This window comes from Anomaloglossus baeobatrachus, chromosome 1 (assembly GCF_048569485.1).
Source record: "Anomaloglossus baeobatrachus isolate aAnoBae1 chromosome 1, aAnoBae1.hap1, whole genome shotgun sequence".
Classification (NCBI taxonomy): domain Eukaryota; kingdom Metazoa; phylum Chordata; class Amphibia; order Anura; family Aromobatidae; genus Anomaloglossus; species Anomaloglossus baeobatrachus.
Genome location: NC_134353.1, coordinates 920,430,306 through 920,447,357, shown reverse-complemented (window position 1 = coordinate 920,447,357; position 17,052 = coordinate 920,430,306). Strand labels below are relative to the sequence as shown.

General features: G+C 51.2%; 1 protein-coding gene across 2 annotated transcripts in view; it reads left to right on the top strand.

The window, feature by feature from the left end:
- The window catches only part of LOC142256234 (acyl-coenzyme A amino acid N-acyltransferase 1-like), a 104,182-nt gene that overhangs the window by 36,010 nt on the left and 51,120 nt on the right, over nt 1-17,052 (top strand). The window contains exon 1 of one of the 2 annotated variants that reach the window (XM_075327814.1): nt 12,495-12,583. The exons of the other annotated variant lie outside the window; for it this stretch is intronic. The gene's annotated coding sequence lies outside the window, so the exon portion shown is untranslated. Of the gene's footprint in view, nt 1-12,494; nt 12,584-17,052 lie in introns of those variants that run through there. 2 annotated transcript variants of the gene reach the window in all.

The following is a 17,052-nucleotide window of genomic DNA, read 5'->3' as shown; positions in this document are numbered from 1 at the left end:
CCTGTTCTCCGGGTGTTATCACGGATAATTTGCTGCCCTGGCAAAACCAGGGTGTCAGAGGTTTGCATCCATCTTTCTGGTGCAGATTTTACTCTCCCTTGGGGAGTTTCTACCACAGTGACACACAACACTAGTGGGCGGAGCTGAGAGATCTGAAGTGTCTGGGAGGAAACTATATAGGGAGTTCAGTCTGCAGGAAGCGTAGAGTCTGGAAGGAGCTCCTGTGTGGAGCTTGGGAAGAGGGGCAGTAAGGGCCTCAAGAATAGGCCAGCCACTTGTGGGGACCCGAAGTGGACCTGTGCACAGAGCAGACACAGTCTGGATAAGAGCACCCGTATTACACCCCTAGGTGAGGGACCCGTCCTCACAGCAGCCGAGGGCAAACGTTACCAGCAATTTGGTTTACAAAAGACTCTGTGTTTATTGAACTACCCACATCATTGTTTACTGACCCTCCACATCAATACAGCCTCATCCAGCACCAGGACAACCGAGCTGTCAGTGTACTATTCCCTGCAATCCCTGCCACCACCACAACTCCCAACTGTGCCCCGGGACTACAACTCCCCTACTCGTGCAGGGGATCCTACCTTGCTGCCCCGCTCCATCAGTCCGGGCACGGTCCCCAGAGGCAGCGGCGGTGCCACCATCTAGTCACCGCAACCCACGGGTGGCGTCACAGACAATTTCCCTTGTAAATAACCTCTTTTCACTTGTGGGTGGCGGACCACTGCTCGAGCCTGGGTCCGGTCCCCACTCGAGCCACAGTAAAGCCCCGGATCCGAGCATCCCCGAGCAGCCCCTAAAGGGGGCTTTACACGCTACGACATCGCTAATGCGAAGATGTCGCGGGCGGAGGAGGGGACGCGGCGCTCTCCTACTGCTCGGGTCCGGCTGCCGCTGCTGCTGCGGCTGCTGCTCGGTGGTGGCTCGAGCGGTGGGCCGGATCCCGGGGACTCGAGCGGCGCTCCTCGCCCGTGAGTGAAAAGGGGGTGATTGGTTGTGGGGGTTTTGATTATGGATATTGTCCGTGACGCCACCCATGGTTGTGGTGAAGTTGGTGACAACACCGCTGCTCTAGACGGGGATCCCGGGAGCGGTGACTGGGAGCAGCTTGGTTGTTAGTTCTCCCCTCCGTGGGTAGGGGGTTGGTTGTCCCGAGGCCCGGTGATGGGGTAGGGATGGATGGCAGGCAGGTTATGGGGCCTGGGGAGGTGCAGGGTCGCGGGGTCAGCGCTGTGCCGCACGGCACGGTGGTACTCAGCCCAATGATGAAGACACAGTTCTCGGTAAAACACACGGCTGGATGGACGGGTCCCACAGATGGCTGCGGTGTTGTTGCTCCCGGCAGGTTGGTGGCAACTGCCTTTCCCTGCACCTAAGATGTCTGTACGGTTCCAATGGGTTCCCACCGGTAACCCGCTCCCCGGCTTGGATATGGGCCGGAGGAGCCACTTTTGCCCGCAGGCGCTGGCCCTGAGAAATGGTTGCCTTGGCGGTGGCGGTGTCTCTCTCACTCGGTTGGACTGTTGCCTTCTGTCGGGACTTGACTGTTTGGAAACCCAGGAGGTCCCCTTCACTAATGGATTCGGCAAATTCACGGCGACTCCTAGCCTTGCCGGGGTCCGAAAAGCCCCTGCCAGATGGGGCTGGCTTCTCTTTGTGTACCGGTCCGGTACCGCCGGGCCACCGCCCGTCCACGGTCCTCACGGTAGACTCCAATCGGCCACTCCTGCAGACGGTCACCACCGTCTGCCAACCTTGCTGATGTGTCCGGGCCACACACCCGGACCAACTTCAGGCTGCTTAGCTGTCACTTTTCTCCTCTCTCACTTTCACTTCTCAACTGTCCTCACTCCTCTCCAAACTCTATCTCAAACTCATCTGCCTGGTTTTCCCGCCTCCAGGACTGTGAACTCCTCGGTGGGCGGGGCCAAGCGCCTGACCCACCCCCTGGTGTGATCATCAGCCCCTGGAGGAAGGCAACAAGGGTTTTGTGTACTGGCTTTGGTGTGCCTGCTGGGAGTGTGGGGTGTGTGGGTGTTGTGCCCTGTGGCCCCTGGCTTGTCCAGGGCTCCACAAAGTCGTTGGGGGTCATGGAATTGGTGACGCACATCCGGCCGCATTAGCGATGCCGTTGCGTGTGACACCTATGAGCGATTTTGCATCATCACAAAAACGTACAAAATCGCTCATCGGCGACATGGGGGTCCATTCTCAAATATCGTTACTGCAGCAGTAACGAAGTTGTTCCTCATTCCTGCGGCAGCACACATCGCTCCGTGTGACACCGCAGGAACGAGGAAGCTCTCCTTACCTGCCTCCTGGCCACAATGTGGAAGGAAGGAGGTGGTCGGGATGTTCGTCCCGCTCATCTCCGCCCCTCCGCTTCTATAGGGCGGCGGTTCAGTGACGCTGCAGTGACATTGCTGTGACGCTGAACGAACCGCCCCCTTAGCAAGGAGGCGGTTCGCCGGTCACAGCGACGTCGCCGGGCAGGTAAGTGTGGCGCCCTGGACTAGCCAGGTCGTCACAGGTAACACACACACACCCCCACCCCCACTAGACAGCAACATTAGCCAAACACAAAACCCTTGTTGCCTCCCTCCAGGGTCTGATGTCCACACCAGCTGGGGCGGAGCCCACCAAGGAGTTCACAGGCCTGGAGGCGGGAAAAACAGACAGATAGTCCAGGAGGTTGAAGTGAGAGGAGTGAAGTGGAGAGTTTCTGGGTTTGTGGCCCAGGCACTGACAACAAGGTTGGCAGACAGTGGTGGCCGTCTGCAGGAGTGGTGGATCAACGCGGAACCGTAGGACCGGGGTCGGGCGGTGGCCCGCCGGTACCGACCGGGGAGCGAAGTGAAGCCAGCACACACAGGCAGGGCCATCGGACCCCGACTAGGCTTGGAGTCGCCGTCAACAGTCAAATCCGAGTGTGACAGGAACCCCAGGGGTTTCCTAACAACCAAAGACCCGTTAGAAGGCAACCGTCCGCACCGTGAGGGTATACAGCTACCTCCTAAGGCTAGAGACCCAAGGCCCAGTGCCTGCGGGCAAACGGGCTCCTCCGGTATCCATACACCGGGGAGCGGACTACCGTTGGGGACCCATCATAGTCAAACAGTACACAAAGGTGCAGGGAAAGACAGCCGCCATCACCTGTCCATCCAGCCATTTGGTTTACCGAGGACTTTGTGCATCTCTTACTGAGTGAGTACATCCGTGCCATCTGGCACCGCGCCGCGCTGTCCCTGCAACCCTGCACCTCACCAACCTTGCCTCCCCGTCACACCACCAGGCCCCGGGACCACCGACCCCTACCCACGGAGGGGGAAAACAACATCCCAGCTGCTCCCTACCATCGCTCCCGGGATCCCCGTCACCAGCAGCGGTGGCGCCCATCTTCACCACAACCCGTGGGTGGCGTCACGGACTAAATCCCCCAAAACCAACCACCCTTTTCACTCACGGGCGAGGAGCGCCGCTCGAGTCCCCGGATCCGGCCCACCGCTCGAGCCACCGAGCAGCAGCCGCAGCAGTGCCGGACCCGAGCGTTAGCGAGCGCAGCGGCGGCGTCCTCCCCACCCGCGCCATAAGTACGTGTGACGGGTCTGGGCGATGTTGTGCGGCTTGGGCAGCGATTTGCCCGTGTCGCACAACAGATGGGGGCGGGTACCCACGCTAGCAATACCGGTATCGATATCGCAGCGTGTAAAGCCCGCTTTAGTTATGGTCTGGCCCCCGCCCACAACAGATAACACACGGAGAACACACATGTGCCATAAACACGGCATACGGAGGACAATACGCACCTTCAACACGTGCTTGATTTTCACGGACGTGTGAAAGAAGCCTTAAGGGCACTTTGCACACAACGACACCGCAAGCCGATGCTTGCGATGCCGAGCACGATAGTCCCCGCCCCCGTCGCAGCAGTGATATCTTGTGATAGCAGCCGTAGCGAACGTTATCGCTACGGCAGCTTCACATGGACTCACCTGCCTTGCGACGTCGATCTGGCCTGCGACCCACCTCCTTATTAAGGGGGCGGGTCGTGCAGCGTCATAGCGACGTCACACGGCAGGTGGCCAATAGAAGCGGAGAGGCGGAGATGAGCGGGACGTAAACATCCCGCCCACCTCTGTCCTTCCGCATAGCCGGTGGACGCAGGTAGTGTAGCGGGCGGAGGAGGGGACGCTACGCTCTCCCACTGCTCGGGTCCAGCTGCTACTGCTGCTGCTCGGTGGTGGCTGGAGCGGCGTTCCTCGCCCATGAGTGAAAAGAGGAATTGATGGTGGGGATTTGGTTATTGTCCGTGACGCCACCCATGGTTGTGGTGAAGTTGGTGACACCACCGTTGCTCTGGACAGGATCCCGGGAGCGGTGACAGGGAGCAGCTTTGATGTTAGTTCTCCCCTCCGTGGGTAGGGGGGTTGGTTGTCCCGGGGCCCGGTGATGGGGTAGGGATGGATGGCAGGCGGGTTACGGGGCCTGGTGAGGTGCAGGGTCGCGGGGGCAGCGCTGTGCCGCACGGCACGGTGGTACTCACTCAGCCAATGATGAGGATACAGTTCTCGGTAAAACACACGGCTGGATGGACGGGTCCCACAGACGGCTGCGGTGTTGTTTCTCCCGGCAGGTTGATGGTGACTGCCTTTCCCTGCACCTGTGTACTGTAAACGGTCCCAATGAGTTCCCACCGGTAACCCGCTTCCCAGCTTGGATGGGAGCTGAAGGAGCCCCTTTTGCCCGCAGGCTCTGGCCCTAGGAACTTTAGTCTTGGCGGTGACTGTGTTTCCCTCTCTTGGTTGGACGGTTGCCTTCTGTCGGGACTTGGCTGCTGGGAAACCCAGGAGGTTCCCTTCACTAATGGATTTGGCAAATTCACGGCGACTCCTAGCCTTGCCGGGGTCCGCAAGCCCCTGCCAGATGGTGCTGACTTCTCTTTGTGTACCTATCCGGTACCGCCGGGCCACCGCCCGTCCACGGTCCTTACGGTAAACTCCGATAGGCCACTCCTGCAGACAGTCACCACCGTCTGCCAACCTTGCTGATTCGTCCGGGCCACACACCCGGACCAACTTCAGTCTGCTTAACTGCCACTTTCCTTCCTCTCACCTTCACCTCCCTCACTGAACTGAACTGTCTGCTTTTCCCGCCTCCAGGACTGTGAACTCCTCGGTGGGCGGGGCAAACCGCCTGGCCCACCCCCTGGTTTGGACATCAGCCCCTGGAGGAAGGCAACAAGGGTTTTTGTCTGACTTTGGTGTGCCTGACCGGGAGTGTGGGGTGTGTGGGTGTTGTTCTCTGTGGCCCCTGGCTTGTCCAGGGCGCCACATTAGGAGATGTTCCTCGCTCCTGCGGCTTCACACACAGCGGTGTGCTACCGCAGGAACGAGGAACAACATCGGACCGTCGAGTCAGCGTAATTATAGAATTCGCCGATGCTACACCGATGATACGATTACGACGCTTTTGCGCTCGTTAATCGTATCATCTAGGATTTACACACTACGATGTCGAGAGCGACGCAGGAAGTGCGTCACTTTCGACATGACCCCACCGACATCGCACCTGCGATGTCGTAGTGTGCAAAGTACCCCTAAGTCAGTTTAGAAAAAATAATGCAATACAAATGGGATAATGCAATTCAAACAGAAACCACTAGAGGGAAGCAGATGAAGCTAAGATAAGGAATTAGCCAACAGTAAAGCCTCCTGAGACCATTCATGTGTGGGGACTTTTCATCCATGGAGGGGGCTCACTCACAATTTTGCCCAATGATACTGCCATGAATAATAATTGGATCAAACCTCCTCCAAAACATCGAGGATAAATTTAGTGACAATCAATGTCTTTTCCAGCATGATGGAGACCGTGCCACAAAGATATTGTCATAACTAAGTGGTCCAGTGAGGAAAACATTTATTTTTGGGGTCCATAGCCAGGTAACTCTCTAGGTTTAAATCCCATTGAAAGCATGTAGCAAATAATCAAAAACCAAGTGGACAAACAAAAACAGACAATTTGTGATAAACGCCAAGCATTGATTAGGCAAACACGGGTTTCCTTCAGGCAGAAATTGGCCCAGAAACTGATGTTCAGAAAGACAATTTTATAAATGTATGAAATTCTTATGACCATACTTCCAAAAGAAATAAATCTCTATATCCTCTTTATTGAGTAACAAAAACCCATAAAATCCTTGTGGATATACTATAATTTACATGATGGTAATAATTGACTGATGCATTTCCAACGTACGTGTGATGCCCTTATTCTGAGTCTGTATCACGTAATCATGGGAAGGTATATAAAACAACAGTGGACCAGTCATATAATGATATGCACTCAATACAGTTAATTAAAGGTGCATGAATTCTTTAATTTACATATATGTAACTAACAGTTTTTCAAACATGATTACATGGCAGTGCCATAATTCTTGACTTTACTGAAGTGAAAGGACAAATTATGTGTTGTGTGCCGCAAATTTACTTCTACACCCATAACCTAGTCAACTAGCCTCACCCATTTACCATCTCTTTCTACCCATGGATTCATGTAAGATAAGTCGTGTCTAACCAACTTGCTGAATTTCTATGAGGGGGTAAATGCAAATCTGGATATTGGTAATGCAGCTGATGTGGTTTATTTGGACTTTGGAAAGGCATTTGGTACTGTACCACATAATAGCCTTATACTAAAGCTCCAGAAGCAAGGACTAGGGGAAACTATATGCAAATGGGTAAGGAATTGGCTAAAAGACAGGAAACAAAGAGTAGTCATAAATGTTACATTCTCTAAATGGGCTATAGTCAGCAGTGGGGTGCCGCAGGGATCTGTGCTAGGACCAATTCTATTTAATCTATTTATTAATGACCATTGATAGTAAAGTGTCAGTCTTTGCTGATGAGACCAAACTATGTAGAATATTAAAGACTGACCTTGATAGTACAATATTACAAAAAGATCTGGATAAGATGATTATGGACCCGTGAAAGCACCTCTAGAGGTGCGAAACGGTACCGTCGTCCTTGTGCTCCGCTCCCCCTGCTGCCTCATGTCTGTATCACCTGTCTGCAAAAAAGAAAAATAATATAGATTTCTTGACACCGCAGAGTGCTGCCAAAACTTCTCATTTTTATGATATTAGTACTTGCTCTGGCTTCTTGGCATATAGCACCATGGTAGTTCAGGACTTCCACTTGCCGTCAGCTGTTTTTTTCAGCCAAGTCCAATGTGAGGATACAGCAGCTGATCTGTACTTCAAGCACCCACAAGACGGGCTCTACATGGAATTGAGCCAAAGGACTTTATTGCAGCATTTTCCACAGAGTGGTAAGCAGTGCAGTGCACAACTTCTGTTTTTTTTTCTTCTATTTTATCACTTTTCAAATGAGATTTAATGTTGATAAACGTAAAGTAATGCACCTAGGACGGAGTAATCCTATAGCTGCGTATACATTAAATGGAAGTAAACTCGGGACTACAGAACAGGAGAAGGACTTTAGTATTCTGGTTACAAATAAGCTGAGCAGCAGCACTCAATGTCAGGCAGCAGCTGCAAAAGCAACCAAGATTTTAAGGTGTATAAAACGAGAGATTAGATCCCGTGATCTCAACGTATTGTTGCCCCTCTATAAATCACTTGTAAGGCCACATCTGGAATATGGGATCCAGTTTTGGGCTCCACATTTTAAAAAGGACATTCAGAAGTTAGAGTCAGTTCAAAGGCGGGTCTCAGAGGAGATCTCATTTATATGCATAAATACATGTGTGGAAAAGATAAAGAACTGGCACATGACATATTCCATCCAATTACAATACTAAGGACCAGGGGACATTCACTACGAGTGGAAGAAAAGCGATTTCGCAGCTAAATAGGAAAGGGTTCTTTACAGTTAGAGCAGTCAGACTGGAATGCCGACCACAAGAGGTAGTAATGGGAGATACTATAACAGCTTTTAAAAAACGTCTGGATGATTTCCTCAGTACATACAACATTGTCGGTTATAAATGTCTTAATGACAAAATGTAGAATTGGTGGAGGAAGGGGGAACTGGATGGACCGAGGGCTTTTTTTAACCTATGTAACTATGCTGGAGATATCAGAGGGGTCATGATGGTATTGAGGGAAATTCATCAGACCACCCAGGATAGCAAGGCTGAGACCCAAATCCAGGACTGTCCTGCTATATCCAGGATGACTAGGACCGATGGATTTATTTTTTGTTCATTACTTCATAGTTGTAGCAGTCAGAACTTACTCATTTTTTACATATGCTTGACTATATTGTGCCGCCCGTGCAGCGGTCGAACCGCTCAGCTCCGGGGGTGATTACTCGTGGCTCGAGGGTCTCCGGACCCGGGGGCTAGGGGCCACACTCAAATGATTAAGGGGATTATTTACAGGGGATAGGTATAGTTCGTGAAGCCACCCGTGGTGTACGGTAATTGGGAGTACCACCGCTGCCATTGGGAGCACCCAGGGTGATGGAGTGGGGCAGCAAGATGACGTTACCCTCCACGGCTAGGGGAAAGCCCCGGGTTTCTGGATGGTGCTATGGGATGCAGGGGGAGTGCAGGCTCGCTGGTTGCAGGGGTTAATTAGGTACTCACTCAGTAATAAAGCAGACGCTGACAACAGGGTAAACCAAGTCTCTGACTGCTGCTGTCTCTTGAGGGGAGCTCGTCCGGGTCCTGTCCACTGCAGCACTGCCTGGTGGTCCGTGACCTGCCTCCTGGCACAGCTTTGTGGCCCATCAGCTTGGAGCTTTCCGGGCCCCGCTCCCCACTATGGCTAAGTGAAGGAGCCTGCTCTCAGGAGCTCAAGCTTGGGATTTCAGTAGGCCGCTTGTTTGGAAAGCCCTATCCCCCTTGTTGCGCTAGTGCCCCCGATCTCTGAGTTTCGTGAGAACAGTCCATAGAGATCCTGTTCTCTGCAGGTAATTGCCGGGTCGCCTGAAGCTTCTCCCCGACCTAGGGTCCGTGTACCCCGTCGTGCCTTCGGCACCAGACCGTTGATTAGGCCCAGGCTGCTGACCATCCTCCAAGACAGGTCCCAGGCACCTAGCCTCAATCCCCTGCGACCAGGGGTCCAACTCCTCTAGGTCCAGACCACTGTCTGCGACCTATTCTGCTTCTCCCCTGGGAGCTCCAACTCCCAGCTTCCTCAGAGCTCCTCATAGCTCGAGGGCTACCACTTCACTGACTTGACACCTCCCACCTCCCTGCCTGACCCCTAGGTGGGCTGCCCTATTCCAGCTTAGCAGCCCACTGGTGTGCCTGACAGGTGTGGTGCAAGGTGTATCTAGGATTTGTGAATGCTGGTGGAGGCAGTACTGCAGGATGGAGACCCATACCCACGGGGGGTTGAATCCTGCACTGTAGAGACAGAGCGTGAAGAACCCTGGGACGACCCAAATAGTCCGGGTGCGTCACAATATGAAGTCTTGCTTTTTAGGGAGACGAGTTGTAGTTATTTTTTAATTGCTATTTTGCCAAACACATCCATAATGTTCATATGCAGCAAGAAATGCGGAATTAACTTTGATATGGGTTTAATGGTGAAAAGAAAAATCAATCATACCTTTTTTTACATCATTTCCCAATCACTGTAAGGCTAAGTTCACACATCCTGTGTTTTCAATCCGTCAGGTCCGTCAGCAACGGATCAGTCATTTTCAAGATGTCAACTGATGCAACTGATGTGTTTTTCACAGGATTCCTTTCACAGGAATCCTGTGAAAAAACGGATCAGTTGCGTCCGTTACATCCGCTGTGCGTCCGTTTTTTGACGGATCAGTCATGATCCGTCTGTGTTTGGGACAGCCCAGTGGGTGTGCCAAGCATGCTGGGCATGCTCAGTAGAGCATGACGGAATCCTGCGCTGGATTCCGTTGTAAGACGGATTACGACGGAATCCAGCACCATAGACATGCATTACAAGCTTGACGGATGGCGACGGATTCCTGCGCGGCGCGTTAATTTTGACGGCCCGAAAAACGTTACATTCTGCGTTGCTCCCCGCTCGGCGGTCAGTCAAAAACGACGGACCGCGACGCAGCGGATGCAACGCAGGGTCATCAGTCGCAATCCGTCGCTAATAGAAGTCTATGGGGAAATACAGGATTCCTGCAAAATATTTTGAAGGATACCGTAATTCCCCAAGGCGACGGATTGTGACTGATGCAAAACACAGGATGTGTGAACTTAGCCTAAATAATTGCTGTTCACAGTGGTGTACAGGTTGTTATGATTACAGGGATACCAAATATGTTTATTTGTTGATTATTGATGGTTGTTTTTTTAAAAAGTGGAGTAAAAATATATTTATTGCAATTGTCTTTCATTATTTTATAGCAATTTTATAGGAAGAAAAAAAAATCTAAGACTTTTATTTAACTCCAAGAATAGAAGGAGAACAACCATATACTGCACATTGAAGTACCAAAAACTCCCCTATACTTGGTATTGTAGCCTGTAGCTCTAAGGCCTCTGCCACACTTCTGCAAAAAAAAAACGTTCGTGTCTCATGTTCCGTTTTTCGGGGCCGTGTTCCGTTTTTTATGGGCGTTTCTCCGGTACGTGTGACATCCGTGTGATGGCGTATGCTCACCGTGTGTGCGTGTGAAATGTCTGTGTATGCGTGAGATACATATGTGTAATGTCCGTGTGGTGTCCGTTTGAAATGATCAGTGTGTGTTGCAAAATGTCGTTGCTACATACCCGCTGACAGCAGACAGCGACGTGCGATGAGAATGAACTCAGATGAACTTCACCCGACTTCATTGTCATACCACGGCTCTGTCTGTGTGTGGCGTCCTCATTAGTGGTCACCCGTGAAGGACTCACTGGTGACCGATAATCCCCTGAGTGACTGAAGTTAGCGGCGTGATTATCGCTGCTGTCACTCAGGCTACCCGCGGCTAGCTGGAGTCCTCCACCTGAGACCGCAACTCACCTGTGACTTTTTTGCAGATTGCTCAGCTCACTTCTGTCACTTGGGCGACTTGCTGTCACAGTTGGAGGATCCATCGGTGGCCGCGAGTAACCTGAGTGACGTCATCGCTGATCGCACGGCTCACCTCAGTTGCTGCGTGGACCTGACAGAGAGCGGTCATGGTATGTGTCCACGCCTGTCACATTCATATAGCAGAGCTGAGAGCGTCGTGAGACCTCCGTGGATTATGCCGGACGTGGAGGGGTATTTGTGGCTTAATAAAGTGGTGAAAGAGGGTGGTTTTTTTTTTTGTATTTTTCCAAATAAAGGATTTTTGTATGTGTGTGTTTATTTTCTTTAACTTACAGGTTAATCATGGAAGGTATCTCGGGGAGACGCCAGTCATGATTAACCCCTTATTACCTCGATTGCCAACGCACCAGGGCAATTCGGGATGAGCTGGGTAGAGTCCCGGAACTGTCGCATCTAATGGATGCGGCAATTCCGGGCAGCTGCTGGCTGATATTTTTAGGCTGGGGGGTTCCCCATAATGAGGCGCTCCCCATCCTGAGAATACCAGCATCCAGCCATGTGGCTTTACCCTGTCTGGTATCAAAATTGGGGGGACCGCACGTCGTTTTTGTTTATTTATTTATTTATTTTACTGCTTGATATAGACCCACCCGCCGGTGTCTGTGATTGGTTGCAGTGAGACATCTGTCATTTAGCATGGGGGCATATCTGACTACAACCAATCATAGGCGCCGGTGGGCGTGGAAAGCAGTAAATACGGGATTGAATAATGAGCGGCCGGCATTTTCAAAATATTAATACCCACTGGAGGTTTTCAACAGCTGTACAGCGCCGCGCTGGTGATCGGGGAACGGTGAGTATGCGAGAGGGGGAGAGACCGACCGACAGACAGAGATAGGGACAGACAGACAGAGACACAGACAGACAGAGCGACCATCTGACAGAGAAAGATACCGACCGACCGACAGAGAGAGATTGACCGACATCGCTTCCAGAATTAAATAAAAAAACGCACACGGACGGTACGGGTAGCACACTGACATGCTACGTGTCACATATGTGCAGACACGGTCCCATTGACTTTAGCGGGTCCATGCCTGCGTGATGCCAGAGAAAAACGGACATGTTGTGCGTGTGGAAAAACGCACACACGTACAAATGACACGGACACAGGTTCCATGTGGTTTTACGTGTGTGCGCCTGTTACCATAGGTTAACATTGGTGTACCTGTCTCCGTGCCGCCAGTACGTGCAAAAACGTACCAAACACGTACCGGGGGCACAGATGTGTGTCGGAGGCCTTAGCTATTGCTGCTGCCTTTAATGATGCAGGTTAGGTGTTCCAATTCCGGGTAGACCAGACTTCTAGAAAATAGAACAATGAGTTAATTAGATTAACGACAGAGAATAGAGAAGCCAACTCCTCCTTAATAGTCAAAAGAGGAAGAACTACTGATTCATAGGATGGGCAGGTTTCTCTGCACAGCAAGTGAGGAGACATCACAAGCCTCACTGCAGGGCAGAAGACGAGACATCGTGCAGGTTCATTGCATGGCAGAAGAGACATCGACAATAGCCCTAAGCTCCCAAGACGGCTCCCGCAAGGTGAGAATGTCCTACTGGATCCAGGACGGTTGGAAGTGCCACTGTTATACAGTTATTAACTGCGGTCACTAGTCTGCTCACAACAATTTCACCTTAGACCCCACTGTGTAATGCCCCAATATCATTAAGTATATGCCTTTCAGCTGTAGCAGAGCAGTCAGCTACCTCTTCATGTTTGCACTATGTTAATGTCTGCTTTTGCAGGTAATGCACATGACAATGCCAGAATTTAGAAATGTGTCCTATATGTACAGTGATGTATGTATGTTCTGCATTTAGGTTATATAGTTAGCGTTGTCAAGGACTTTTTTCCCTGTATGGGAATAAGCCCTTATCGGTAGGTTGTTGGTAACTACCTGCATTTCTGCCGTGCTGTGATCTCAACCAGCTCAGAGCAGTCACAGAACGTTTTTCTGCCTTTTAATTATATGGGGCTCAGATCCCGTGCCCCATGACTGTGTTCTACCGTCATTATAAAGAGGGTACCCCATTGCTGATCTGTGTTTTGCAATCAAAAAAGATCCATGGAGCCTCTGTTAAGAGTCTCGACACAGAACTAGCCAGATATCCCTCCGGGAAGGACCTAGCCAAGGAGTGGCTCTTTTTAGGAGACCACCATAACCACCATATTAAGTGGCCCTTTTAGTCAATATCCAACTCTTTGACAAGTTTAAAGATATGTTTGCCACTTAATATGGTGGTTATGGTGGTCTTCTAAAAAGAGCCACTCCTTGTCTAGGTCCTTCTGGCTAGTTCTGTGTCGAGACTCCTAACAGAGGCTCCACGGACCTTTCTTGATTTGCATACTTCTCAGGGGGCAAAGTACCTAGGATTTCACTGTTTGAGCGCCTTTGCTGGATGCCGGCAGTGTTTTCTCTGGCTGGTCTCCCCGAGATCAGTGATTGTTTTGTCTTGTTGATCTGTGTTTTGGGCAGAGGGGAAGGATGCTGACACTAAACTGATTGTATTGTGAAATATAGGGGATGGCCATGAAGTAACAGATTTCAGAGAAAGATGCAGACCATGTTCAGACTATATCCAGATATTTGGCCGGATAGATATATTGTTATTTTTCCAAATAGACATATCCAGATCTATTTAGACTGATCCACAGAGCAGAAATGTTATTTGGGCACTTGAGTGGAATAGCCATATTGGAGTCCTGGTCTTGGTCCCATATTGAGAAAAGAACTGTTGAACAAATTCTTCGGAGACTAATCACACCACCTATGATATCCAAACAGTCCCAGAATTAACCACTTCACCCCTGGCGATTTTGTTTTTTCTTTTTCCACCATATAGCCATTTGAAGGCTTATTTTTTGCGGAACAAGTTGTACTTTTGAACAAAGAGTAGAAAATCCAGCAACCGACCTTCTTAAAAATATATATATATAAATCTTTATTCCAAAAATATTGAAACAAACAGAAACAAACGTGTTTCGGATGCTATTCCTTATTCATTGCTTCAATGATCAATGGATAAGGATAGGAATAGCATTCGAAACGTGTTTGTTTCTTTTCTCCCCCCATCCAAATATTTTGCTCTGGATTTTCTATGCTACCATTTTTGGTTTTATTTCAATGGAATATTTTTGGAATAAAGATTTATATATAATTTTAAAAAGGTCGGTTGCTGGATTTTCTACTCTTTGAATCCTTACTGTTGGCAATACAGATGTCCGTGCAGTGGACCTTCGGTGGGAAAGGTGAGCTGATTATCCCCCCTTTTTTGTACTTTTGAACAACACCATTCACTTTGCCTCATAATGTACTGGAAAACAATTCCAAGTCTGGTGAAACTGCAAAAAAAGTGAAATTGCCTGATTGTATTTTTAAAATTTTATTTACCATCTTCACTATTTGGTAAAACTGACCGGGGAATATGACTCTCCAGATCAGTAAGAGTTCGTTGATACTGAACATGTATAGTTTTACTTTTCTCTAAATGGTGGGAAAAAAAAAGTCAGAAGTGTGTAAAACCAAAAAAAAAAGAAGTGCACTTTTGTTGCCATTTTTCGAGACCCTTAGCATGCTCATTTTCAGGATCTAAGTGAAGGGGGACATGACTTCAGGAGGGGTAGTGACTCGCCCTCCCCAGGGCTATGGGACACCCGGTGCCGGGCCGGACTAGTCCGGGGGTCGTCAGTGGTGGCGGGACCCGACTCCGTGACCCTGGTGGTTGTCAATTAATATGGCTGGTGACTTGGGGGTGAATAAAGTTTATGGTTGTCGTGACGCCACCTGTGGTTTGCGACTATTAAGCCGCCACTGCTGTATGAGGCCTCCGGGGCTGGTGGTATGGCAGCTTGGGTGGTCCTGCTCCCCACAGGTGGAGCGGTGCCCCGGGGCAACAGTTGGTGCTCGTAAGAGTCTATGGTGTGATGGAAGTCTCTGGTGATGTTGTGTGAATAATACGGTGCATGGCCGACAGGGCAGTGAAAGAAACAGGCACAAACAGTAGTCTCTTCTCCTCTTTTACTTGGTAACAGTTTTGTCCTGGGAGACCGTCACAGGTGGTAAAGATGATCCGGCCGGCCTGGAAGTACCTGGGGGTGATCTCTTTGGCCAGTTGAGTGTGAGGCCTACTCCCCGCTCTTTCTTTTCTTCTACAGGACCCTGCACTCTGAATTTAGCAATGGCCCTCTTGCTGCTGGGACCGGTAGTTCGTCCCTTTTTCTGTATGGTAGGCTGCGCAGGCCCTCTCGGGTGCTTCTCTGCTGGAGTCCACACGGGGCCCTTGGGATGCAGCTGTACCTTCAGATTGCTTATGGGCCAGGGGGCTTGCAGCTCTCCTGCCCTCCGGATTCGGCTACCAAGGAATATTTTAGGCCCTGGTGGCCACAGACTCCGATGTCCAAGTCTCTTCTGTGCCTCTCTGCAAATCCTGCTTCACTGGACCAAGCTATTCCAGCTCCAGGCCCCAGTCCACAGGACAGCACCACTCTGCGTCTGTACTCTCTGCTCTCCCTACACAGACTAACCACTAACTCCTCCCTCAGGTCAGACTTGAGGAATGCTCCCTGGAACTCTAGGTTCAGAGCTCCCTCTGCTGGCCTGAGGGAGAAACTGTGTTGGATGTTGAACTTACTGGCCAATGATTCCCCCAATTACCTCCAGGCTCAGCATTAACCCTTTGGAGGGGCAATGCTGTTGTGGCGACCAGGTCCTGGGGCGCCACAGTAGAACTATATCTCCTGTAGCTTTGTTGTTTAGCTGTGAGCAAGAGTTATTCTAATTTAACCACTTAATAACGGAGCCAATTTTGACCTCAATTATCACTGCGGGTGGTGGCTCGAGCCTCTCACGGACCCGGGGGTCACGTCGCTCTGCAAGGGGGTTGGTGTTACACTCGGGGATTTGGGTGAGGAGTTCTACAGCTGGGGCCGCGGTGGTTTGGTTTGGGATGTAAGTTCGTGACGCCACCCACGGGTCGTGGTGATTGTAGACACCACCGCTGCGGTGAAGGTATGGGGGCTCCCGGGAGCGGTGTAATGGCGCAGCTAGGTGTTGACCCCTCCGTGGGTAGGGGGTATGGGTCCCAGGGCCCGGTTGGCGAGGGCCAGGGTGCAGGGTGAAGTGTCGCGGTGCGGTGCGGCGTGGTGCGGTGCCTGATGGCATTGTTGTACTCACTCTGACACAACACACTGGAGTCTCTGGTAAACCAAACGGAGTGATGAACGGGGCCCGCAGCCGGCTGCAGCTTCTCCCAGAATAGGTTGGTGACTTCCGCCTTTCTCCTGCACTTCTGTGTGTGAATGTGTGACTCCTATGCCTAGACACCGGTAGTCCGCTCCCCGACTTGTATATGCCATAGAAGCCCGTTTGCCTGAAGACGCTGGCCCTTTGGGTCTCTATGCCTTGGCGGTGGCTCTACCCTGTATGGTTGGGCTGTTGTCTTCTAACGGGGCTTGTGTGGGATAGGTCCTTAAGTCCAGTCCGCAATCAGTTGATTCGACTCGGCCCTGTCAGTTCAGGGCTTTGTACTGGGTCTGAGTACCCCTCCTGGTGCTCTGGTTTCCAATCGGTTCCCCGGTTCAGTATCGGCGGGCCACCGCCCGACCCCGGTCCCTACGGTTCCACTAGCTGTAATCCCAGCTCCTGCAGGCGGCCACCACCGTCTGCCTCCTTGCCATTGGCGACTAAGCTCCGACCCAGCCACCTGGTAGTCTCTTGGCACGCCTGGACACAGGACTGCCCGTGAACTTGACTGCTCTCTCCCTCCTCCAGACTACTCTCTCCTTTTACTTGAACTGTTGTGTGTGTTTTTCCCGCCTCCAGGCCTATGAACTCCTCAATGGGTGGAGCCAACTGCCTGGCTCCGTCCCCTGGTGTGGACATCAAACCTGGAGGGTGGTGACAAGGTTTTTAGTTTGACTGATGTTCCCTAACTGGGAGGGGGGTGTGGTGTTGTGTGTGTAACTACCTGGGACGACCTGACTAGTCCAGGGCGTCACACACACACACCCA